The 26,732-nt window shown below is 54.1% G+C and overlaps 1 protein-coding gene across 6 annotated transcripts in view; it reads left to right on the forward strand.

Moving 5' to 3' along the window:
* The window catches only part of RBFOX3 (RNA binding fox-1 homolog 3), a 524,709-nt gene that overhangs the window by 95,759 nt on the left and 402,218 nt on the right, over positions 1-26,732 (forward strand). The gene's annotated exons all lie outside the window — the stretch shown is intronic.

Here is a 26,732-nt window from a genome sequence, read left to right on the forward strand (position 1 = left end):
GACCCAGAGAAGGGGCAGATACCTCCTTGAGGAGGGTGGGTACTTAGGGACAATGTGGGAGGTGGCCTTGGGTTGAAACTGAAAGGCAAACAGGTTTTCCGACGGAGGAGGGAAGAGAGAACATCCTCAAGGGAAGAGCAGAGCAGAGACTCTGAGAAGGAACTGCACTGCCCGCGGCCAGCATTTCCTGTTTTCTCTGTGTGCTGGGGGCTCTTCTTCAATTGCGGTTCTCTTGCCACCCTGTGGATGAGCTTCTGCAGGTCTCAGGGAAGGGGATCAGTGTAACACAGGAGACGGGAGAGACCTGGGGTACAAGTGACTTGACACATGGCGGGAGCTGCGTGGGGGTCAGATGGGGGAGTGGCTGGATCACTGGGCCCTGGGCCATGCACCGTCTCCCAGCTGCAGGCTGGCACACCCCCAGGGGTCCCAACTATGAGGTGACCTGGCCTGGGGAGCAGTGGGAGCCTTGCCACAGGGCTTCACCGGAGCAGGGCTCTGCTGATCCAGATGGAAGCTCAGCCTTTGGCTTGAGCGTTGCTTCTCTGGAAAGGGTCTCCTGTCCTCCTGCCAAGTTCTACCTTCCTGTAGCTGTGTGGGTGGGGCCAGGTGTTACCAGGTGCACGCAGGCTGAGGCCAACTTCTGCCTCAGGACACCCGAGGGTGTGTTCGAGAGTCGGGAGAATTCCCTCACCCCAGGCAGCAAAGAGGTGGCGGCTCTAGGGAAGTGGGGACTAGGAATGGGACGGCGCTGAGCTCCAGCCTCCTGTCTGGTCTTTCTGGAAAGCTCCCTGTGCTCTCCCACCAAGTCCCAAGAGAACAGCTCCACACCAGCCACAGCTTTTGCACGGTTCCATTTCTCAGTACACAGAGGACTTTCATATGCACTGGGCCATCTTTGTCCTTCCCAAGCTGTGGCGTTAACCAAATAGAAATGCTCCACGGTCCGGTGGATCCACAGGGCCTGGGGGGATGCGGGTGCCACCCAGAGTCTTGTGCTAGATGCTGTGGCTTAGGGCCAGGGTTACTAGGGGTGGCTGTGGTGTTGCTGAGCGACAGTAGGGGTGTGGGGGCAGCCTGTGGCCCCAGAGCCTGTCGGGAAGTGGCCACAAAAGGGCAGGATATCACTGTGTGGTTGCTGAGATCCAGGAGACACCAGTGGTTTGTCAAGATTACAACAATGAGGCGTGACTCAGGCCACCTGGGTGTGTGAGGCTACGCACCCGTGGCCTCATCTGTGAACGTGGTGGTTCTAGAAGCTGCCTGGCAGGTGTGAGGGGACTCAGGCAATGGTGGCCCACTGCTTGGATCAGTGCCGGGCGCAGGGAGTGCATGTCTGCGTGACTGCCGAGTGCGTACCCGTGTGTCGGATTCCCAGGTGCATGTTTGGAATGTAGCTCACTGCAGAGGTACATGCTGTTGGGAAGGATGGGGTGAGGGGGCGCCTGGCTGTGTGGATGCTGGGAGGTGAGCAGAATCCCAGGTGTGCTGGCTGCGTTTTCTGCTGCTTCCAGTGGCTTCCTCTGTCCAGTGCAGGGTGGAGATGGTGGGAGCGTGTCATGGGCAAGTCTGGTACACACGGTCCCCACCCAGCAACTCCAGAGGGGTCGAGGGCTTCTCTCCATTGACCTTCGGTAAGGAGAAATACCAGGGAAGGACACCGATTGGCCTGGCTGAGGTCACGTGCCTGCCCCTGTACCAATCACAGTGCCTCAAGGATTGGCAGGTCTGGTCACATGCCCATGCTGGGCAGGGCATCTTGATTGGCAGCCTTAGCCAAATTCCAGGTTAGACTGGGGGAAGCAGGGGCGAGCTGGCTACTAGATGTGCAGGGGCAGGCCCAGAAGGCCAACCACAGAGGCCCACTACGGCACGTGGGCCCACATAGACCCAGGAACCACACTCGGAGAAATGGCTCTATGTGCTGGCCCGGGAGGCTGTGTGGAGTGCCCAGCGCCTGTGCCGCCTCACTGACATCGCCCATGGTTCTTTCCAGTAGGCAAGCTTGTGGGGCTCCCACTGTGGAGTAGAGGACGCTGGAGCTCAGAAAGATCATGCAGCCTGCCTGAGGCCACATGGCTGGTAAGAGGCTGAGCTGTGATTCAAACTCAAGCAGTCTGGTTCCAAGGCAGCCCTTTCACCACCCTGCTGTGCCATTTCACCAAGAAAGGCCCCCACTGTGGGGAGGGGGTCCACAGGAGGATGGGATATGGTCAGGGCAGCTGTGCCTGATGGTGAATGCATCCAGGTATGTGCCACCTGGCCATGGCACAGCCATGCCCAATGGTGAATGCATTCAAGTGGGTGCCACTTGGCTACGGGGCCATGTTTGGTGAAACATGGCTAGGGGGCCATGTTTGGCCATTTCCCTGACTCCTCCTCCGCAAGACCAAGAGCCTCATGGGCAGGACAATCGTCCCTAAACTGTCTTTGTGTCCACGGCCCCTGACACATATTAGGCACTGAAAAGGGGATAGTTTAAAACCTAAATGCACAGGTAACATGACATACTGCATGACACCCCACAACATGCCGACATGCCTGCACACACACAGTTTCATCTAAGCGGATATCTGGACATCAAAACCCTGCAAACACCTCCCGGCCCGGGGAGAGTCCCTTCCTGTTTCTTCCCTGACCCTCAGGAGGACACACCCCAGGCAGAGGCTCCTGCCAGCCCTCTGCCAGCCAGGCAGGTGTGCTGCTTGACCTTGGCACCCCTGCTTGGATGACGACAGTCCTGGCAGAGCCTTTGCCTGTTAGCACAGCCCCGAGTGTTGCCTGGGGCTGGAAGAGGTTCTCGGGGCAGCCTCGGGTTTTCTATTTGGACAGAGGCGGCTGAGGTTCTTGTCTCCTGGGATGCATTCGGCCCTGTGGGCTTTGCTTCCATCTTCCACTCCTTCTCCCTAGGACGCTGCTGCTTGGGGGTACACTTTGGCCCAGGGGGAGGTAGAGCAAGGCCCGTGATGGAGGCCTCACCTGGGCTCTCCCTGAGTCCTGGCTGCCCTCCCCTCCCCTCCACTGTGCCTGGCCAGCAAGGGAGGCACCCAGAGAAAAAAGTTTGGTGACGGGTGCCAGGGAAACGTCCTCCGTCCTCATCCCCTCCATTAATCACCCGCTCGTGGGGGCGCCGGGCCCTGTTTAAGATGCACCGGTGGTTCCGAGGTGCGCGCAGGCATTCCCAAGCTCTGCTGTTAATCTGCTCCCTCTGAGACAGGCTACCTCAGGCCTTTTAATCACTTGCTGTAATTACAGCCCTAACTTTGCACGGGGAATGTGAATGCATGCCTGGGATGGAGGGCTTGCGCAGGCACGGTGTCCTCTCCCCCTGTGGCCCCGAACATGAAGGTTATGGGATTTGGCGTGGCTGAGGGGCATAGAAATGAGTGTGTCATCTGAGGGTAGGGTGGCTGGGTGCCAGCAGCAGGGGCAGCTTGCCTCGGCCCCTCGTTGTGTCCCGCGTGCTTGTCAGACCGGGCGGCAGGTGCGTAGTGGGTCAGGTGCAGAGTGTTAAGGCGGGGACTTCACAGGATGCGGCTTGCTGGCTACAGGGAGCCGAGAGTCCTGGGGCCTCGCCGGGAGGACGGAACTTGTTGCCCATGGGAAGGGCTGGCGGCTTTTCCGTGGTACCTCTGTCCACACCAGGCAAGTCCACCACCCGTGCACTGCAGGAGACTCGGCTGCTGACCTGCAGGGCCAGCTTCTGGTGGGTGGGCCAGGCCGTTGGCAGAGTTGAGTGAGGCCATTGACGCCGCCACTTGAGGACCAGAGGTAATGCTGTGGAGGCTCCTTCCGCATTGACTCCTGTTGTAAAATTGATTTTTCTTGGGTTATTAAGGTAATATGTGCATCTTAGAAAATATTTGGTGATGCCTCCTCTCCCAGGCATCATGCCCAAGTAAACAGGATTGGAAGGATCTTTGCTGATGACGTAAAGTGCAGCGCCTGCTCCTGGCAACTGGGGAAGCTGAGGCTTAGGGAGGGGTGGAGTGTCCTTGAGTCCATGAAAGCACAAGGCAAGGCCCTGGGCTCCTGGCTTCTCCCTCCATGCACAGCCCGGAGCTCCCAGCCCTCACCCTAACCCTGGACTCTGCCCCGGCTGTCACCGAGGGGCCTGGGGGGTGTGACGGCTGATGGATGACGGAGGGAAAGGAAGGGGTGGGTCCCTGAGACCTCATAGCTCTCCCAGGTGCCGACCCTGCCGTGGAACCGTTAGTGTAAGGGAAGGAGGGGTTGGGGTGGGGAATGGTATGGCCATTTAGACTGGCCAGAGAACCAGCTAGAACGCTGTTACAATACTAGTGCCTGCCTGCCCTGGACTCTGACTCCGTCGGCCTGAGCATCGGTCAGTTTCCAAGCTCCCCAGGTGTTTCTGGACCTGCAGGCGAGGTCACAGTGAACAAATACACCCCCAGACTGGGAGCCTGGGCCCCTGGCTTTTCTGAGCTGTGTGCTCTGGGGCTGGAGGGGTGGTGGGGAGGACCGGGCCCTTCTCTTCTTGTCCGTTTGTGTAACCTCTGTAGCTCCAGCGTCCTGGAGAGAGACAGCCACCCACACTGAAACACCGGCTCTGGTGCTTCTCTCAACCAGGCTGCCCTGGGGACCCTGCTGTCCTCCTGCTGTGTCCTGGCTCTGTAGCCCTTTGCCCGATCCCTCCACAACCTCATGGGGGCGGTGGTTGACTTGGACCCCAGGGCCAGGGCCCTGGGACTGGGCCATTCAGACAGGCCAAAGAACCAGCTGGACCGCTGTTACAACACTAGTGTCTGCCTGCCCTGGACTCTGATTTGTCGGCCTGGGGGTGGGCCTGGACATGGGTTGGGCTCCAAAGCCCCCCAGGTGTTTCTGACCTGCAGGCAAGGTTGAGAGCCTGATGTGGACTGGGGGTGTGGTCTGAGACTGCTGGGGAGGTTTTAAAATCTGTGATGCAAGAGGAAGTTCTTGGCTTTGGTGTGCCCTGTAGAAGCCAAGGGATGCAGCCAGGGGCACCTTGCATGGACGCCTGCCACCCGCCTCGGCGCTCTGCTCTGGGGACACATGGCTGTGCTAGCAGCAGCAGGTGTGCAGGGTGTGTGGGGTGTGCAGGGTATGCTGGGCAGGCTCTCCAAATCTCCCAGCAAGGGGGCTGTGCACAGCCTGAAACTCTCCTTGCTGGGGCGGAGGACACTGGCTGGCGAGGACCCGGTAGGCGGACCTGGGACAGGATCGCCCACCTCAACCCCAGACATGTCATTAAAACTCCAGTCAGCTTCGGCCGAGCCAGCGCGGTGCTGCAGAGGCCTGCGGGGGCGCGGGGAGCAGAGAGAGGAGGGAGGCACTGAGGAGAATAACAACAAGGGAGGCGGTGGGCGGCCTCAGGCGGGCAGGGAGGTGGTGGGCGGTGGCCTTGGGCAGGCAGGCGGAGGAAGTTGGGCTGGGCTGGTGGCTCAGGATGCCCCCGATGTTGGCAGACCTCCAGGGAGCAGTGTGGCTGGGGTGGCACCACTGGGTCACCAGCCACTAAGCCTCCCGCCGGAAGGCCCCTGTGCTGGAGGAACCCCCTCTCAGGGAGCTGGCGCTGTCCTCCATGGCACCTGCTCTTCCCAGTGCCCCACCAGGTGGGCTTTTCTGGGAGGCCAGCGAGCGCAGGGACTGCCATCATTTTCATGCCTGGATTTCCTTTCTGCTCCGGTTTCACTGTGGCCTCTGGAGTCTGCTGGTGTTTTCTGTGTTACCGGGCAGTTTACAAATCGGTCCCAATGAGGCTCCTAAATCCACGGGCCAGACCCTGACTTGTGTCCCCAGTAGCATCCATGTTCCTGAGCCCCATTCAGGTCTTTGATAGGAAGAGCTAGAGAAAAGCTGTCTGGCGAAGGATTCTGGTGGCAGATGCTGGACTGTGTGGCCCCGTCGCTGGCCCTGTCACTGTGATGGGCTGCCCAGGCCCAGGAAGGTTCTGCTTCTCCAGGGCAGGTTTTCCCGGCCTGCTCTGTGTAACCGCATTGGTGCGTGCCTTGGTTCTCTCACCTGTAAAGGAAAGAGGACACGCTCCCTTTGGGGTGGTCATTAGAGAAGTCTCTGGAACCTTCTAGAAGGGTCCCATTATCCATGAAGAGATCTCATGGACATCTCCTGAGGATACAAGATGTGGCCAATGTCTCTGAGAGGTGGTACCAGGTGTGGCTTGTCCGAATTGGGGGCTCTTGTCTGAGGAGAGCGGAGGGCTTCTGTTTGTTCTGAATCTCTTTTGAGCTGGGATATGGACTGGACAATGGCAGGGGAGTAGGACTGCCCACCCTTCCCCGTCCCCACCCTGGGGCTGAGAATGGAGTTGACGCGAACCCACCCAGCATCCCATGGGCACCTGACATGGGGCGGGGACTGCCAGGCAGGAGCCCCATTGTGGCGGCCCCCATGGAGGCCAAATTTAGGTCCGCCAACCTCAGAATTATGAGTCCTGGGTCCCTGCTTAGGCCAACACTGCTGAGAGGAGGTAGGTGTCTTCAGGGGTGACTGCCCCATTTAAAACACCTGAGTGGCAGGTGGTGTGGGTGCAGCCGGAGCTCTGAGGCCTTGGCGGTGGTGTCTGATGGGATGGGAGACGTACCCAGTGGTGTCTGATGAGGAGCAGGTGGGACAGAGCACTGCTTGATCTGCTGCAGGGTGCGGACAATAGGGCTGTGTCTCCAGCCTGCCCCGAGGGTCTGCCACCACAACCAGGCCCTCTGGCCAGGCTCCTCTGCTCTCCTGCCCCCAGGACTCCCAGGCAGCATCAGATTCCACCAAGGGGCTCCAGTTGCCTCCTGGGGGTGGATCCCGATTTCTCAGGTAGACACTTGCCAGCCAGCAACAACCCAGAGTACCCATCCCAGGCCACATCTGTGCAGGCCTCCCGTGGTGACTGGGTTAGAGACTTTGTCTCTAGAACTTCCCATCCTCTGGATCCTGGGGTTACTGGAGAAGGGTTCCAGCTTCCCAGCTGGGCTGCGTCAGGATTCCATGTTCTGCCGGAAGTGGCCGCCGCTCCTCTGTGGCCCCCATCCTGATCCGTTTCTCCTCGGTGCTTTGGTCCTGTCTCCAATCCAGACTCACTGAGCCCACCCTGGCCCCAGCTTGCAACCTCTGACAAACAGAACAGGGTGAAGGGTCTGGCCTGCTCAGCACTCCAGTCCCCAGGCCTGGCCAAGGCATCCGGCTCCCTTGGCTCTTTCCTCTCCATCTGGGGTCCAGCTCCCTGGTCATGGCCTGAGAGGCTCTGTGGCCCAGGGCAGTGCTGAAGGAAGGTAGGGGGCCACTGGGGCACTCCTCTTGGGACATCTGACAATGCTTAGAATCTAAGAGGGGACTGGGAGTGTGGAGGTCACCCAGCCCAGCCTTTGGCCCAGCTCCCCACAACAGACAGATGGCCGCTCAGCATCTCCTTAAATTTCCCCATGCGTGATACAGTGATCGTGGGAGCCAGGGACGAGCTGAGTCCGTGTACCTTTGCTGCTTCTCGAGAAGAGCCACACAGCCAAGCCAGGCAGGAAACTGGCCCCATCGAGTCCCTCCCCACCCCTTCTGGACCCTCTTCCTGGCGCTCCCTGCTCCCTTTTCTGGCTCTGATGGAGGAAAGTCTGGAAGTGGAGACGTCTAGTGGCCACTCCCTTTGCGAAGCAAGGTCCACAGGGATATTGTATCAATTTCCTCACCTCTCTTCTGACTTTCCCTTACTGTTCCTCAAATGCTTACTTCTCTGTTATTCTCAGCCTGGGAACTTTAAAACATTTGCCATAAGCATCTATGTGTTTGGTGCGTATGGGAGTAAGGGATGGGGGAGGCATCCAGGCTTGAATCCACCTGTAGCCACTTATGAGGGCTGTGACCTTGGGCCAGATATGTTCTTAGCCTTTACTTTCTCAGCTATAACACAGGGGCCATGCCAGACCCTACCTTTGTTGCCTGGATTCAGTGAAATGCACAGGCTATGCATTCAGCATCATGCCTAGTGTTTACAGCATTGAGCACTTAATAGCAGTGATAGAGATCAATATCATGGTCAAAATGTCTGCCCATAGTGGTGTGTGGCATAGGGACCATCAGAGCAGTGCAGCACTGTCTCACCAGTTACCTCCTCGCTTCCCCTTTGACCTTCATCCCAGACACCTCCAGGCTCATACACCTCTGCTTTTGCTGCTATTCCTGAGCTGGTGGTGGCACTTCCTTGGGGCTCTGACAGTGCCTATGTCTCAGTTTGGCTTTTCCCAGAAGCAGACTCCATGATCAGTATCAGTATCTAAGGGCAAGTATTTGGGGAGGTGAAGGAGACAGAAGAGGAGATGGGGAGGTGGGACGGGGAAGAGAGGCAGCCCAAGGTCTGCTGTGGGCAAGTGGAGCTGAATCCCACTGGGGACCCTGAAGGCAAGTGTAGGATACACAGCTTAGGGGTCTCCAGCCCAGGCGGGAGGGAGCTGGGGTATTTATACACCCGCCTCTGTTGTACATGGACTGAGGCTGCTCCAGGGGTACTCTGGACCCCAGGCAGGTGCTGGCAGTGGGATGGGGCTGTGTGCACTGAAGTGTTCAAGGTGGGGGTATGGTGGGCCCAGGCAAGGTCTTCTGCAGATCCTCTTCTGAAGCAATCATGATGGTGGTGCTGGTAGCCGATAGAGTTCTTTCATGGTGCCAGAGTCTAATCCTCCCACTGCTCCACTTAAGCAACTTCTGGGTGGCATCACCTTGTGAACCTCTCTGCCTGCCCTGGGCCTCAGATGCCTGAGCTTTGGGGATGCTCAGAGCAGCTGGCCAGCCAGTGGCTGCTTTACCTTATTGGGTGCCAGCTCTCACTAGGCAATGCTGGAATCTCCTCAAGAACCATTTTCTTGTGGCAAATGGCCACATCATCAGGCCTCATCACCAGGGAGTGAACTGATCTCATCTCACCATCTCATCCCTCACACCCATGCACATCTGTGTATGTTTTTAGTGCATATCTGTGGTTGGCTGAATAAAGGCCCCCAAAAGATTCATGCCCTAATCTGCAGAGCCGATGGATGTTACTTTAGATGTCAAAGGCAGACTTTGTAGGTGTGATGAAGTGAAGGATCTTGAGCTGAGGAGATGGTGCTGGATTATCCGGGTGGGCCCTAAATGTAATCACCAATGTCCTTATAAAGGAGAGGCAGAAGATTTGACCACAGAAGCAGAGACTGGAGCGATGCGGCCACAAGCCAGAGAGTTCCTGCAGCCCCAGAGGCTGAAAGAGGCAGGCAACACTTCTCTCCTGGAGCCTCTGGAGGGAGCCCAGCCATGCTCACGTCTCGACTTCAACCAGGGAAACTGGCTTTGGACGTCTCGTCTCCCTCTGTGAGAGAAGAAGCTTCTGTTGTTTTGAGCGACTCTATTTGCGGTCATTTGTTGCAGGAACAGGAGGAAACTAATGCTGTGTCGTAAAGAAACGCACCACATTGCTAGTGAGCGAGCTACTCTGGGTGGGAAGGAAGTGTCCCATGGCCGCTCTCTGACTCGGCGAGGGAGAATCCAGGAGTTTTAAATATCTGCTGCCAACGGCTTTGTTACGGCAGCTCCCGCTATGCCAGGTTTCGATTGGGGTACATGCCAATGTCACAAACGCTTATGCGACTGAATGGTTGCATGTGGGCAGGCCCTGATTGGGGTGGCTGCTCCCTCTGCCCAAGCAGGTGAGATCTGTGATAACAAACTCTTTCAGGGGACAGTGCTCAGGAGCTCGAGGTGAGGGGCCGGAGCACCCTGCCACCCTGCCAACCCACCCTCCCATTTCCTTGACTAGAGTCAGGAAGGTGGGTGTGCCTGAGCTCTGCTGGAGTCTCAGTCGGGAGGAAGGGTTTTGCATCCCTGTCCCGGTCCAGGAGCTCCTGTGAGCTCAGCACCCCTCTGGATTCCATCAGGCAAACGCCCTCCTTCAGATGGTGGCTGGCCTGGAGGAGCTGTGGCTTTAGAGCCTGTGTGGGAGAGCCGGGCAGAAGACAGCTCCTGGGAACCGGCTTCTCTTCCCCTCCCGGTGGACCCCTGCAAGCATAGTGGGGCCCCATGTCCCTCAGTTGTGGGGCTGCGGGACACCGAGGGATCCCTCACCTGCACCATCCAACATGGCAGCCCCGAGCCACACACAGCCATGGAGCTGGAGATGTGGGAGTTTGGGTGGAGACAGACTGGCCGAACGTGTAAAACGCTCACGGGGTACCAAAGATCACATGCAAGGCAGAGGATGAACAATCTCCCATTGATAGTCTCTGTATTGATTACACGTCAAAATGATAATAGCGTGAATATATTGCGTTAAATAAACATATCATGAAAATTACTTTTGCTTGTTTTTAATTTTTTAAAATATGGCTCCTAGAACAGGTAAAATCCCATGTGTTAGCAGATGCTTTTGGGTGGCTGTGCCAGCTCCGGGGCCAGCTTGTTTGCTGCAGATCTGATCTGAAGGGTCTGCCACTTGAATTGGGTGCCCCATGCATATGGTGAACCCCTAAGCTCCTATGGGATGGTATCTGTAGACAAAGCTTTGTGAGGTGATCAGGGTCAAGTTGAGGTCAGGAGGTGGGGCCGTTGTGATGGGATCAGTGCCCTTATAGGAGGAGACACCAGGGAGCTTGCTGTCTCCCCTGTCTCTTCCACGTGAGGACCCAGGGAACAGGCATCTGTCTGCAAGCCCAGAAGAGCCCTCCACAGAACCCGACCACGCTGCTCCCTGATCTCGGACTCCCGGCCTGCAGAACTGTGAGAAATACCTGTCTCTTGTTTAAGGTCCCCAGTCTGTGATATTGTTATGGGGTCCTGAGCTGATCGGGACAGAACTTTGAAAGGGTTCTCTGTGAAAGGCTGGAGGAGGTTGGCCGGGGTGCTGGTGGCAGGGTCCTCCTTGCAGGCCTGCTGGAACCCCATGGGCAGGGAGTGGGGAGGCTGGGCCTCCCCTCTGAAACTCTGGGTCTGTGCCCGGGAGTGGAATCCATGCTTTTCCATGGCATGAGTAAGTTGTGGTAAAGGCCGAAGAGGCAACAGCAAGGAACGGAACCCCGTTTTTCTCCAGTTCAAAGGCAAGATTGGAGCTGCTCCCTCTGCCCAAGCAGGGTTCCTGTTCCAGGCTGGGGCGTGAGATAAATGTTCCTGAAAGACACAGGAGCTAACATCACATCACTGCACAGTTGTATCGTAGTTAAACATTACATTTTTTATTGTGGTAAAATATAATAACATAAAATTTACCATCTTGATCATTTTCAAGTGCCTCGTTCAGTGGCATTAAGTGAATTCACATTGCGGTGTGGCCATCACCACCTTTCATCTGCTGAACTTTCTCATTTTCCCCAATGAAAATTCTGTCTCCATTAAACACCAACTCCCCATTCTTTATCTCTGCCATCCCTGGCACCCACCACCCTATTTTCTGTCTCTATGAATTTGGCTATTCTAGATTCTTCCCATGAATGGAGTATTGGTCCTTTTGTGTCTGGCTTATTTCACTTAGCAAAATATTTTCAAGATTCACTCATGTATCAGAATATAATTTAATGTTTTCAAAGCCTTTCATGTAGCTAATCTCACTCCACTCTGCCCAGACCCTGCAAATAGGTTATATTAGCTCCATTTTTCAGATGAGCACATTGAGGCTTATATCAAGGCTCACTGGGACCTGCTTAGTGGTCACGTGGCCTGTGAGTGTGGCAATGACTGGGATTCTCAGATATTTCTCCAGGATCTGCCCACTTCACCCCGGCTGGGTGCTGCCAACGTGCCCCATCCACCGTTTTAATAAATGACCGTCACATTTAGAGAACAAAATCAGTAATGGAAGGACACCTTCTTGCTTTAAATATCTCCCCACTCTCTTCCCTCTTCCCTTTCTCTCAGGATAAGGCCGGGCAGTTTCTAAGAATAACTCCACGTTGTGGGACAGGTCAGTTGATAAATACTGTATAAGCTGAGATGATGGGTCTAATTTGAAGCCTGTTGACAGTGAGGCTTTGAAGGATGGGTTCCAGGCGGAGCATGTGTGTGCATGGAATACAAATCAATAATGTATAAGGAGAAGGGCACGTTATGCAAATTCGAGGTATTGGCATGGCGTCTGCCACAGTGAGAGGCCAGGATTCCTCAGAGGGAGGGGCCGAGCTGGAGCAAATCCTTAGCCCCCCGGCTCTTGCAGGTTCAAATCTGTGGCTGTCATGACGGCAAGGAGGAGACAGGGGGTGGGACTCAGGAACAAACGTGGCCTCCCCTAACCCTGGTGACTCAGGTTTCCTAGAGCTGTCGAACATCTCTGTTCTTCAGTAGCTGTGAGGCTTCTACAGGCAGGAAGAAGGGCCTGAGGGCTTCAGACAACCAGCCTCTGTGGCCAGCGAGATGAAGGGCCCGGGACCTTCCGCTGGACACGTGGAGGTGTGGCAGGGCCGCTGAGCCCGCCCAGGGAATGGGCCTGTCTGTCTTCCCAGCAGCCTGCAAGCGGGCTGGGGTGTGTTGCTCAACCAACCTCATTACTCTTGTGCATTTAGCGGCTCGGAGGAAGATAATACCTTTCGGGTTTGACCCAATTTTAGTTTTTGTTGTCATAACCATGGAAAATCGACCTTTGAGCCCCTCATCAGCAGGCCTGAATAGGAAGTGATTTACGCCACGTGCGCTGTGCGGAATCCCTAATGGGCTTGCAGGAAAGAGTCGAACCCTCCGTGGAAGCCCTAATCTCCCCTCGGCAGTGATTTCCACAGCAAATTCTCGTGCTTCCCACGTCTGAGAGCCCACTCCCTGGAGATTCTGAAAATTGGGTTACCTTGAATTAAAAGTACTTAAGTAGACAGAGAGGCACACAAGCAAACGTGTCCCTAGCACGGGCGTCTGCATCTCCAAGCCTGGCCCACCTGCCCTTAACATCATTCCTCTTCCTGGGCTTCACTGTCACTTCCTGTTTCCAGGGAGCAGGCAGGGGCTGCAGACAGGGAAGCTGAGGCTTCACTGGATCTCCTGCAGAAGTCTTTCCTTTTCTGGCTTTGTAAGGGAGACAGAACTAGATGTTCCATAATCAATGTCTTTTGATATGGGAAAAGGAGAGAGAGGATGGAGAAATTGAAGGCACAAGGTATACCAGTTAGCTATTACTGCACAACAAACTACGAAAACCCGTTGCTTAAAACAGCAATAATTGGCCGGGCATGGTGGCTCATGCCTCTAATCCCAGCACTTTGGGAGGCCAAGGTGGGTGGATCACCTGAGGTCAGCTGTTCGAGACCAGCCTGGCCAACATGGAGAAACCCTGTCTCTACTAAAAATACAAAATTAGCCAGGCGTGGTGGTGCATGCCTGTAATCCCAGCTACTTGGGAGGCTGAGGCAGGAGAATTACTTGAACCTCGGGGGCAGAGGTTGCAGTGAGCTGAGATTGCACCATTGCACTCTAGCCTGGGCAACAAGAGTGAAACTCTGTCTCAGAAAAAATCATTTCTGTTTATGATTCATAAGTCTGGGTCATTGGGAGTTGGCTGACCCTGGCTGGTCTCCCTCATGGGTCTGTGGGTTGGCTTAGTGGTCCTGCTCCTGGCATGGTCTAACTGGGGCAGCTGTGCTCTATGCATCTTTCATCCCCATCCTCGGACCAGGGAGCCAACCATGGCAATGACAGAATAAGTGGAAACATACAAGGCTTCTTCTGGCCTAGGCTTGGAAATGGCCCACCATCTCTTCCACCTCGTTCTGAACAAGTCCCATGGCAGGCCCAGATTCATAGAGGATAGGGAAGAAGACTCTACCTCTTTTGCAGGAAAAACTGCAAAATCACATGGCAAAGGGCATGAAGTAGGAAAAAATGAAGAGTCCCATTAATGCATATTCCAGTGTTGGTGTGGAGGGTGGCCAATTCTGATGATGATGCAGATAATGGCCATCACTGTATATCGAATGCCAACCATGTACCTGCCACTAAAGCAAGCATTCTGGATACATGGTGTCATCTGTTTCTTATGGTACCCAATGAGAAAGTTATTATTGCCCCATTTTATAGGTGGTTAAACTGAAGTTGAGAAAGGTTAAGTAACTTGCCCAAAGATAATGACAAGGGAGCCAGGATTTTGATCCAGGATTATCTGATACCCAAGCCCAGACTTGTAGGTGCCTCACATTTCAGTCTTTGTAGTACTGACCTCCAAACCCTGCCCCTGTTTTGGGCCTTCTCACCCCCTCTCATTGGAGTTTCTTTGTGGATGAATGAATGGATGGTGGATGCGTGAGTGGGCAGATGGATGGATGAATATATAGATGGATGGAAGGTTGGATGCATGGATGGATGAGTGTATTAATGAATAGTGGATGAATAAATGGATGGTAGATGGATATGTGGTTGGATGGGTGAGTGAATGGATGTGTGAATGGATGGATGAATGGATATATGAGTAGGTACATGTATGGTTGGATGAACAGATGAGTGAATGGCTAGATGGATGGGTGGATGAGTGAATGAATGGATGGGTGGATGGATGGGTGGATAAGTGGATAGATGAGTGAGTAGATGGATGAGTGAGCAGATGGATGGGTGAGTGGATGGATGGATGAGTAGATGGATGGGTAGGAATGTGGATGGATGGATGGGTAAATGAGGGAATGGGTGGATGGATGGATATGTGAGTGGGCATATGAGTGAGTGTATGGGTAGGTGAGTGAATGGGTAGATGGATGGGTGGGTGGAAGGATGAGTGCAAGAGTGGTTGGAAGGGTGGGTGAGTGGATGGATGAGTGGATGGATGGGTAGCCATATGGATGGATGGATGGATGGATGGGTGAATGGGGTGGGTGGAAGGATGGGTGCATGAGTAGATGGATGGGTAAGTGGATGGGTGAGTGGATGGATGGGTAAGTGGATGGATGTGTGGGCAAGTGGATGGATGGGTAGGCATATGGATGGATGGATGGGTGAATGGGTAGATGGATGGGTGGGTAGAAGGACGGCTGTGTGAGTAGATGTATGGGTGAGTGGTTGGGTAGGTATGTAAATGGGTGGATAGATGAGTGGGTGGACAGAGCTTTGTTGAGCCATACTGGTTTTGGGAGGTCTTCCCTCCTGATGGAACTCCACAAGAGCCAGAATTCATCTGTTGGATTGTAAGAATGCTGCCCAAAGGAGCGCAAAAGGAAAATGAGTTCCTATGAAGGCAAATGTCATGGTGGGATCCCTGAGGGAGAGCACATTGAAGGTCAAAATGGGCCCTGAGTCAACCTGGGCTCACACAGCAAGGCTTTCTCTCTGCCAGACCTCAGTCTGTGTTTCTCAGCCAGAAGGCAGGGCAAGGGGTGGTCAGAAGAGCCTCTTGCCAAGGAGGTAAATCTCCATTCTGCTCCTCTCCTGTCTGCTTTTGTCTGCTCCTCAGCATCCACAGCTGTTCCCACCATAACCTTCTGGAGCCTCCTGCACATCTGCCTAACATCTGCTGTTCTAGGAGGCTGGTCCAAGACCAGTGCCTTGTTGCTGCCAGAGGGAGCGGGGAAGCTCCTGGAGTTCTGCAGTAGCCTCTCTTAACCTGGGGGGGTCTTGGGCAGACTCCAAGCATTGGCTCAGTGCCTGCTGGGGTGACCACTGGCTCCACAGGGGAGGGGAGCAGCTGTGGCCATGCTCCTCTGTGTTGCTCTAAGGTGCACACCTTCAGAGATGTCCCCTCCGTACCACCAGCCTTGTGTATGGAATGTCCATCTCTACCTGGCACTTTACCCAGGCAGCCATCTGAGGGGCTGGGAAGAGGATACTGTTCTAGAGCTTCCTGTTTATCCTGCCCTTTCCTCACTACAAGAGAACTGATGAGGGAAGAGCCAGGCTTTGGGTGGACACTGATGGCTTCTGGTCCTCTTGCCACTGCTGGTAGAAACTCACTGAGGCAGGTCTCCCGGTGCTACGTATGGGACATTTTCCTTATCATTATATTGATGATTGTTTTTTTCCAAACATATAGACTGGGCTCTATTGGCTGACTTTGGCTGAATGAGAGACTGTAGTCCATCGGACGCCTGGGTCTGAGGCAGTGGCTTTCACTCAAATCTGTTTTCAGTCCAGGAGGTAACCTTTTTAAATTAAAAAACTGAGGGTAATTTACATACTATGAAATGCATAGGTCTTAGTATGGTCCAATGAGTTTTGACAGATGTCTGCGCCATTATAGCCATTGTCTAAATTGAGATCTTTCCCAGCTTTCCCAGCTCCCAAGAAAGTTCCTTGAGTCACGGGGCCAGGAGGAATTGTGGTGGTGCACCTGGGTGGGGGCTGCCATGCAGGGGTGGACCCAGGACTTCTGCTTCCAGCTTAGGGGGGCTCTCATGACGGCCTCAGCCAGTGCACGCTCATCACAGCCCCGCTTCTTTGAGCTGATGGACTGGCTGGGAGGGACAGCATGGGGACAGCCTGCCAGAACAGGGTCCCGAGGCAGGCAAGGACCGTGAAAGGTTACACAGGTAACACCCAAATCACTCAGGAAGATTTCCACACCCTTCTACATGGCAGACACTGTCCTCAAGAGCTCCCAGCTCTGTGGGAGGCAGGCAGGCTTTCCACATGCACGTGACAATCCCGTGAATACCTGAGATGACGCATGGGAGGCTCAGAAGTGGGCATCGCTGTGCCCCAGGCTGTCAAGCGAAGAGTGGGGTAAGGCCCCTCTCTAGGAGGGATCTAATGACACGTCCCGCCAGGAAATTCTGCATGCTGTTGTGGCCTCGAATCCCTCTGCTTCTGTCTGTCCCTGTTTGCCTCCTGTCCTCGAGGTGGCTGGGGACCGCTGAGAAACCATGTCCCCGCTGGGGCCTGGGCAGCTTTCTCCCGGTGGCTAGAATTCTCCCGCAGCAGGGTTATCTGGGGAATTCTCTTGAAATGTTTGTGCAAAGCAAATGTTGCAGTTGCTGGCAAGTGTAATTTTAAAAGTGTGTTATGGTTTTGAGTTATTTCCCTGATGCCCAGGCTGGAAGTATGTGCTGGGCCCAGAGAGAGGGGTGCAGCCCCGGGATGGGAGCATTAAAAAAAAAAATCTTCCAGGAGATACAGCCAGAACGTGGGCAGAGATGGAGGTCTCAGGGCCAGGTGGGAGGCCTTTAGGGGCGCTGGTCTTTCCTGTGGCTGTAACAGGACGCCAAGGAATGCGTCCCATCCAGACCCACTGGCTTTTAGGACCCAGAAGCAAAAATGTCCCCACTCTGAACTCCCAGAACCCCACAGGTCACCAGTAGCCCTGGCCTCCAGCCAGAGAGGGGGACCCTCAGTCCTCGACTCTGGCTCTCTCCATTTCTCTCCACTTTCCAAAAGTTTAGCATCCTATTAAGGTCACAGTTCTCTCCATTTGTGGCATAGAGCCAGTTTCAGAGAACATGTCGGCTGTTCAACATCCCAATCCTATTTACCAGGGGCCATGCTTCTGCGTATACCCATCTGCCACGCTGTCACAGCTCAGGCTGCGCCGATGCTGGGGGAGTGCAGGGTCCCAGCCCACAGGAGCCTCTGCCTTAACCTCCACCCCATCCACCCCCTACAACCACAACTACCTTCTGCCACCCCACCCCTGCACCCAGACTCTGGGTGTCTGCATCCCTCCCCTGCCCCTGTGCCCCACCCTGTCATACCCTCTCTCCCACCTCCCTCCATCTGCATCCCTGTGCCCCTCAACCACCTTTCTGTACCTATCACTGTCCCATGGACTCCATTCCCACCTTCCTGCACCCCCATCCCTGCCCTGTACCTCTTCCCCCACCTCCCCACCCTCTGCACCCCTCCCCCACCTTCCCACCTTCCTGCACCCTCATCCCTGCCCCCAGTATGCTTGCCTTCACCTCCCCACCCTCTGCACCCCTCCCCCGCCTTCCTGCATGTTTGCACCCCTGTCCCAGTCCCCTCTCCCTCACCCCACATCTCCACTCACTGCTCCCCCTTCCCACCTCCTTGTGCCCTTGTACCCTACCCCATCCTGGATTCTACACTAGTATCCCTCCCTTGTCTCCCTGAAGCCCCCTGCACCCCTCAACTCCCTGTACTTCTCTGCATCCCCCCTGGTGTTCCTGACCCCTGCCAGCTGTCCCTCCCATCTCCCCTTCAGGAGGCTTCTCCAAAGCCTCACTTCCAAGCTGGAGAAAAGCAACTAGAAAGTTCCTCTCTTCACCTCCCACCCGACCTGAGCCAGGTAACTCACCTGTGGAGATCTCCAAGGGGGCCGGGAACAGGATGGGCTATGAGGAGGGGGCTTCAACCCTTCACTGGGCACAACACCTGGGGAAGCAAGCATGGGGATGAACCTGAACTGTGGCAAACCTGCCCTCCATATCCCAGATGGCCACTGTGTGCACAAACAGCCACCCCCAAGTCCTCCTTGGGGCCCAGCTCCCTGTTCAGATGAAAATCATTGACCTCCAGCTCTGCACGGCCCCTGCATGGTCCTCTTGTGCCTCTGCCGGGTGTGGCTATTTCAGGCTGTGGCCCTGGCCCAGATGCTGGTGTTGGTGACCATGCCGCTGGCCACAGATACTGCTCTGTAGGCAGGGTTGGGTTCAGTCCTTGGCGGGCCTCACTTCTGGCCTGGGTCCTGCCACTGAAGCCCTCAGCTGGGCAGGCCCTCCAGCCTCCTTGCCTGGGCATGGGAGGGTTTATGTCTCCGAGCTGCTTCTCTGCTCCACGCCTCCCACTCCTTCAAGCCTCCACTGTTATCTCCTTCAGAAAGCTGCTCATTCCCCAGCCCACTCCAACCCTCCCTGTGTCCACAGTGCTCTGTATGTCTTCTCTGCAGTGTATTGTACTTACTGGTTGAAATCACGGCAATGTGGACCTGTGCTGTGGCCCAGGCTGAAGTGCTTTGCTGGTGAGGAACAAAAGCTGGTGCCAGCCTGTGCGGTGGGAGCAGTCCTGCTTACAGGCGAGCTGCGGAAGTTTAGAGAGGCTATGCAACTTGCCCAGGGCTTCATAGCTCCGGGAGGCAGGGTGGAGGGGGACAGTCAGCCTTCAGGCCTTACCCCTTACACTGCATCTTCTCCTCCCTGTCTGGCTGCCAGCTTCCCCACCAAGACTCTGAACTGCTGAGGGGACAGGTTCCCACCACCTAGCCCAGTTGCACAGGCTGTTGATGTTTGTTGAATGCTTGAAGGAAATACGGTGGCCACTTGGACTTCCTACAGACGCCTTCATTTTAATTAATATTTATTTATGAGATATGAGATGGGGTCTTGCTAATACGGTGGCCACTTGGACTTCCTACAGATGCCTTCATTTTAATTAATATTTATTTATTTATGAGATATGAGATGGGGTCTTGCTATGTTGCCCAGGCTAGCCTCAAACTCTTCAGCTCAAGTGATCCTCCTGCCTCAGCCTCCTAAATAACTGGGATTACAGGCATGCACCACTGTGTCCAGCTTCCCCACTTTTAGAATGATGGAAGAGCTGGTCTGGGTCACCTTCAGAGTCTCCTGTTCTTCTCCACGTCCTCCCCCAGCCCGGCTATGTTTTCTTCCAGAGCCAAGGAGCCCTACTGCTGTGGCAGGTGTGTGACTTGGGGAGGGAACGGTTTTTCCACCAGTTGAACTGGGCCTCCAGGTGAAACTCAGGGTTTTTATCTTTCTTTCTTTCCATCCATTTATCCAACAAATATTGAGAACCTAGGATACCTCATGCACTTGGTTTATGGTAGTGAAGGAAACAGATACCTCCCAGCCTTCATAGGTCATGGCTGAGTAAAGAAACAAATGAAAATATAATTACAACTTGCAACAAATGCCAGGCAGCTATGACAGAAAGTGACCGGGAAACTGGGGTTGGGGACTCCTTTAGCTTGGGTGGTCAGGGAAGGCCTCTCATTGAAGACTGAAGACCCTGGAAGTGGGATCTGAGGGATGCGATGGGGCCAGCAGCCAGGCAGGGAGGTGGCAGGTAAGAAGGACTGGACTGAGACAAGGTAGGGGGAGAACTTGGTCCCTGGGAAGCCGGGGTCCTGCTGGACCTTTGTAGCATCTGACGCTCTCCTTCTGGAAATGCTCTTGATACAGTTCGGATGTGTGTCTCCCCCAACTCTCATGTTGAAATCGTTTGCCAGTGTTAGAGGTGGGGCCTGGTGGGAGGTGATTGGATCATGGGGGCGAATCCCACATGGATGGCTTAGCACCAGCCCCTTGGTGATGAGTGAGTTGTCTCTCAATTAGCTCATGTGAGATCTGGTTGTTTGAAAGAGCGTGGTACCTCCCTCATCTCCCCTCTTGCTGTGTAATGCGCCTACTCCCTCTTCACCTTCCACCATGAGTGGAAGCTTCCTGAGACCTCACCAGGAGCAGATGCCCACGCTGTGCTTCCTATACAGCCTGCAGAACCAGGAGCCAATTAAACCTCTTTTCTTTGTAAATGACCTGGCCTCAGGCATTTCTGTATAGCAATGTAAGAACAGCCTAATAGAGCTCTCATCCTTGGGATTTTGTAGTGTTCTCAGCCTTGTCTTCCTCCTTTTGAGGGCTCTTCCTTATCCCTCCTCACCAGCCTTTCTCTCCCACCACTGCCTCCTGGTGTGCCCCAGTGTGACCCTCCTCGCCTCTGTAATCTGCTCTCATCTCGTCTTCTCACTTTGTGTTCTTCTCCATGACTGTGGCTACAGCCCCATTCATATTTTTTTTTGTAATCCCTGTGTCATCTATTGCTGTGTAATAGATTATCCCCAAATTTAATGGCTTTAGACAACAATCATTTATTAGCTCATAGTTTCTGAGGTTCACGAATCTGGGAGGGGCTCAGCTGGGTGCCTGGCTCAGCATCCCTTCGAGGTTGCAGTTTATGTTGGCCAGGGCTGCAGGCATGGGAAGGCCCAAATGGGGCTGGAGGATCTGCTTCTAAGCTGGTGCCTCTTGTTGAAGGATCTGCTTCCAAGCTGGTCTCTCTCATGGCTGCTGGCTGTGGCCCCAGTTCCTCTCCAGGTGGCCTCTCTGTAGGGCTGCCTGAGTGTTCTCATGACAGGGCGGCTGACTTCCTCCAGAGTGAGAGAAAGATGGAGGTCTTTTAAGACCTAATCTTAGAATTGATGAACCTTCACTTCTGCTGAATTCTATTGGTCACACAGACCAATGCTGGTATGACAGGCGAGGGGACAACTCTGGGCACCAGGAGGTGAAGACACAGGGGCTGTCTTGGAACCTGGCTGCCACAGTCCCCAGTGCAGACAGGATTCTCTCCAGTTTAGATGCTAGCACCACCCACTGACCAACCACCTTCCTGGACATTCCAGGGGCTCTTCAAACTTAGCACGTCCAATGTGAGCTCAGCCCCATCGGCCTTGAAACATCATATGGTGCCATTTCTTCTTTGTTTTGTTCTTGAGACAGTCTTGCTCTGTCATCCAGGCTGGAGTGCAGTGGCCTGATCTTGGCTCACTGCAACCTCTGCCTCCCGGGTTCATGCAATTCTCCTGCCTCCAGAATAGCTGGGATTTTAGGTGTGTGCTGCCACGCTTGACTAATTTTTGTAGTTTTTAAGTAGAGACAGGGTTTCACCACGTTGGCCAGGCTGGTCTCAAACTCCGGACCTCAAGCGATCCGCCCACCTTAGCCTCCCAAAGTGCTGGGATTACAGGTATGAGCCACTGTGCCCAGCCTCGTGCCATTTTTAACATAGGAAAAGGTGTAAGGAATAGCAGAGTGGACTGCAGGTGATAATGTGATAAATGACACCTTCACCGAGCTGAAGGCCCCTGCACTGTAACTTCCTGATGTCTTGGTCTCCCAAGCCCACTTTCTTCCTCCTCACCTTATCACAAACTGGCTCCCTATTTATGTAGCTGGACAAACCCGAAACTGGGAGGTGGCTTGTGTCTTCCTCATCTCCCATGTGGGTGGGACTGGTCACCAAATCCTGGTGTTCGTAGTCACTAATCTCCATCCACCTTTCCGTAAGCCATTGGATCACCTGGGCCACCTCCCCGCTGAGATTCCTGCCTTGGTTTTTCCCCTCTACCAGGCCCACATCAGCACCAGAGCATGCTTCCGAATACCCAAATCTGCATCATGTCCTGCTTAAAATTCCTCAAACGGCTTTTCAAAGTCCTTTGTACGGTGTTCAAGGTACTTCCTGATCTGGTTCCTGACTTATATGTCTGGTCTCATCTCCTGCTATCCCCCAGTCCCAAACTTCTTCTATTATTTGCATTCCCTAGATGACGTTTCCCCTGCCCCTTCTGTCCAAGGCTCTGCACCTGCCCTCCTCTCTCCTCCCCTCCCTGCCCCTCTCTGATTCACTCCAGAGTCGGTCACCTGCCCTAGGAAGCTAGAACACCTCCCACGAATGCAGTACCCCTGCTTAGGTTCCCAGACGCCCATCACCCATGTCTCTCTATTGGCTTTTCACTCTTTCATGCACTCACTCAAGCATGTTTGCTTAGCACTGGGGTGTGCCAGGCACCATTCTCAATGGCTTAGCTGTGGCGCTCAGAAAAATAAGGCCCCAGGCTGGGTGCGGTGGCTCAAGCCTGTAATCCCAGCACTTTGGGAGGCCGAGACGGGCGGATCACGAGGTCAGGAGATCGAGACCATCCTGGCTAACCTGGTGAAACCCCGTCTCTACTAAAAAAAAAAAAAAAAAAAAAAATACAAAAAATCTAGCCGGGCGAGGTGGCAGGTGCCTGTACTCCCAGCTACTCGGGAGGCTGAGGCAGGAGAATGGCGTGAACCCAGGAGGCGGAGCTTGCAGTGAGCTGAGATCCGGCCACTGCACTCCAGCCTGGGGGACAGAGCGAGACTCCGTCTCAAAAAAAAAAAAAAAAAAAGAAAAAGAAGGCCCCAACATTCTGGAGCTTGCCATCTTGTAGGAGCCCATACACCGCCTCTCCTGGGGTTGTGGTTTACCTGTTCTCTCTCTCTCTCTACACTGCAGGCCCCACAACAGGTGCCTGTGCTGTTTCCAGCTGTGCCCCAGTATCCATGCGGGAGGGACTCATGAATGTTTAGCACAGCAATGACTCTCTGCAAGGGCCAGAACCTGGAAACTAGATGAGTTGCTTGAAACCCAAGTGGCCTACCGAGCCAGCCATAGCCGGGCTGAGGATTTGTTGTTGTTGCTGCATTTTGGGGAACATTTCTGGTTTGGGGCCCGCAGTATTCCCTACCACTAGGGTTAGCCTCACGGCCAGGGTTCTGGGCCCCCAACCCAGTGAGCCCGGGTCAGGCAGTCTCCAGCCTCTCCTCCAGAAACTGTTCTCCCGACCTTGGGGAAAATTGCTTCCCAAATTACAGCCCTCCACGTTACAAGCTTTAAACACAGCGCCGAGGACACATAAATTACAGAAGGCCCTTCCCTTTCCTGTTGGATACGTTGAATAATGTAACATTTCAACAATACCAAAAGGTACACTGTATTATTAAAACACACTGGTATTAAAAAAGAAGAAGTGTAGCTACAGTAAAATTGTCACCGACTCCCACCAGATGCCAGAAGAATAAAACCCAAATTATTTTGCCAGAGACAGGATTCCGAAGGCACGAGGGGAGCCAGGAACTCAGCTGGCTTCACAAGAGTGGTTTAAAAACGGGGGGAGGGCTGGGCGCAGTGGCTCAAGCCTGTAATCCTGGCACTTTGGGAGGCCGAGGTGGGCGGATCACGAGGTCAGGAGATCGAGACCATCCTGGCTAACCTGGTGAAACCCCGTCTCTACTAAAAAATACAAAAAAAAAAAAAAAAAAAAAAAAAAAACTAGCCGGGCGAGGTGGCGGGCACCTGTAGTCCCAGCTACTCAGGAGGCTGAGGCAGGAGAACAGCGTAAACCTGGGAGGCGGAGCTTGCAGTGAGCTGAGATCTGGCCACTGCACTCCAGCCTGGGCGGCAGAGCGAGATTCTGTCTCAAAAAAACAAACAAACAAACAAACAAAAAACACACAAAAAAAAACGGGGTGAGGAGGCTCATTTATTCCGAATATTGTATATTCCCTATAATCTTTACCACTAAAATGAGGTGCTCTGTGTTGTTTTTCTCTTGGTTAAAGAAAGAGCAAGTTTTGCTTTCTTAGTTTGAGTCCCATTTCAAACTCTGCTTTTGGTTAGGAGCTTATGTTTTGCGGGGTGCAGAGGCTGAGGAGGAACTGGGGTGACGGAAAACAGAACAGAGCAAAGCCAGCAGCCCTGAAAGGTATCATGAGAGGGATTAGCCAGAAAAGACGGCAGACGTAGAGCCACTGGCACCCAGGGAGAAGCTAGTGTAAGAAAAACAGAAGGAAAGAGAACAGTGCCTTGTGGAACTGCACCCCGGGCAAGCTCCAGGAGGCTGCATACCCTGAGGAAGTGCTGCAGTTCGGAGGGTGCGCAGCTCTAGTGCCTTTGGAGAATTCCATGGTTTTAAAAATGAATGTTGGACCAGGCGCAGTGCCTCACACCTGTAATCCCAGCACTCTGGGAGGCCAAGGTGGGTGGATCGCTTGAGCTCAGGAGTCTGAGACCAGCTTGGGCACCATGGTGAAAGCCCATCTCTACAAAAAATACAGCCCATCTCTACAAAAGCCCATCTCTACAAAAATTAGCCAGGCATGGTGACGCACACCTGTAGTTCAAGCTACTTGGGGGACTGAGGCGGGAGGATTGCTTGAACCTGGGCGGTGGAGGCTGCAGTGAACTGTGTTCAAGTCACTGCACTCCAGCCTGGGTGACAGAGTGAGACCCTGTCTCAAAAAATAAAGAATGTTAAATCTTTGCCATTACTCTCATTCTTTTTTTTTTTTTTTTTTTAACTTTCTGGCAGGACTAGAAGGCTAAAAAGTTCCGCTCTCTGCAATAAAATGTACCAGCAAAGGTGCAGTTTGGGGAGAAAAGCACAATCTAAAATGTGCGAGTGGAATCCTCTGAGATTTTGCAAGTGCCATTTTCTGAGTCCCTCCAGGAAGCCAAATAAGAATGCGGGCATATTTCTGGTGATATCACTACCTTTGTTAAAAAACAAACAAAAAACAAAAACAGATGAGCAAAATGACATACAAACCCAAACTTGATTTCTGATGATTTTAGGGTCCCCCTGGTCTTGGAGTCCCCTGTGCTATGTCCCTAAACGGCTCTTTCACAAGCCCATGTCTGACCATCACAAAGAGGCCTGTGGCTCTGGTGGCCTTCAGAGGTCATTTGACTCCTTGGAGTATTAGGAGAAAGTGCAGTTGTGATTTAGTGCAAAGCCCTTTCCGTCTTCTTTCTGTGTGCCTTCGCAGGGGGCAGGGAAGGTGACATCCAAGACACTTTGGGCGGGGATGGGGTTGCTATTGCACCTTGCTGAATGCCTGGCACCTGGGTCTGCATCTGCCACATAGTAGGCACTTCCTGTGAGTTGCTGGGGGAAAGGATCAGGGATGTTCAGATGTCCCAGGTCACACAGTGATAGGTTGGGAGGAGAACCCAGGCCTGTGGGTCCTGCTCCAAGCTTTTCCCTTGCTATTGCCTGAAATGTTCCAAGGCACACCAACCAGGCTGTTGCAGAGAATGGAGTGTAGCATGCCCTGAGAAGATGAACAGCCTCAGAATTCAAGTTCTGCACTGGCAGGGCTGCATCTGCCCAGAGGGGGACCACCGTCTCATTCCCCCATGTGCTGCTGTCAGTAGGCCTGGGGAGGGGGTAGTAAAATGGGGGGCTCCTCCTTAACTCACCAGCAACTTCTACCTCTCTGTGATGCCTCGTCTTAAATCCTATAAATGAAGCCACATCCTCAGATGAGCCTTAATTTATAAAACACCAGTGATGTCCCCTTGCATGCTGAAGTCCAAGTGTGGTCTTCTATTTGGAGATCTGGGGGAAAAAAATCCAGGATATCTGTATGCTTGGCTGTTGGTCCTCTCTCTGCACAGGAGGCTGTGAGTGTGAGGGTCTCGGGACGCCTGGGTTCTTACTCGGCACAGGAGGCTGTGAGTGCGAGGGTCTCGGGACGCCTGGGTTCTTACTCGGCACAGGAGGCTGTGAGTGCGAGGGTCTCGGGACGCCTGGGTTCTTACTCGGCATAAGAGGCTGTGCGTGTGAGGGTCTTGGGACGCCTGGGTTCTTATTCGGCACAAGAGGCTGTGAGTGCGAGGGTCTCGGAACACCTGGATTCTTATTCGGCACAGGAGGCTGTGAGTGCGAGGGTCTCGGGACGCCTGGGTTCTTACTCGGCACAGGAGGCTGTGAGTGCGAGGGTCTCGAGGGTCTTATTCGGACAAGAGGCTGTGAGTGCGAGGGTCTCGGAACACCTGGGTTCTTATTCGGCACAAGAGGCTGTGCGTGCGAGGGTCTCGGGACGCCTGGGTTCTCAGGTGGGCTCAGTTCGTTTGCTTTGCCATGTAGAATGGGAAGGTCATTCCACCTCACTCCCACCTCTAGGAGCCTGAGACCATCCTGTGGTCAGATGCAAATCAGTGACAACTTCTTGATCCCACTTGTCCGTGTTCAGGTCACCCAGGAATTTTCTTTTCTTTTTTTTTTTTTTTCTGAGACGGAGTCTCACTCTGTCCCCCAGGCTGGAGTGCAGTGGCGCCATCTCGGCTCACTGCAAGCTCTGCCTCCCCGGCTCATGCCATTCTCCTGCCTCAGCCTCTGGAGCAACTGGGACTACAGGCACCCACCACCACGCCCGGCTAATTTTTTGTATTTTTAGTAGAGGCAGGGTTTCACCATGTTAACCAGGATGGTCTCGATCTCCTGACCTTGTGATCCGCCCACCTCAGCCTCCCAAAGCGCTGGGATTACAGCTGGGAATTTTCAACAGAAATGTTACCCAGCTCCACACCACTCACCCAGATTGGCCACCTTC

Source organism: Macaca thibetana, chromosome 16 (genome assembly GCF_024542745.1).
Source record: "Macaca thibetana thibetana isolate TM-01 chromosome 16, ASM2454274v1, whole genome shotgun sequence".
NCBI classification, from domain to species: Eukaryota; Metazoa; Chordata; class Mammalia; order Primates; family Cercopithecidae; genus Macaca; species Macaca thibetana.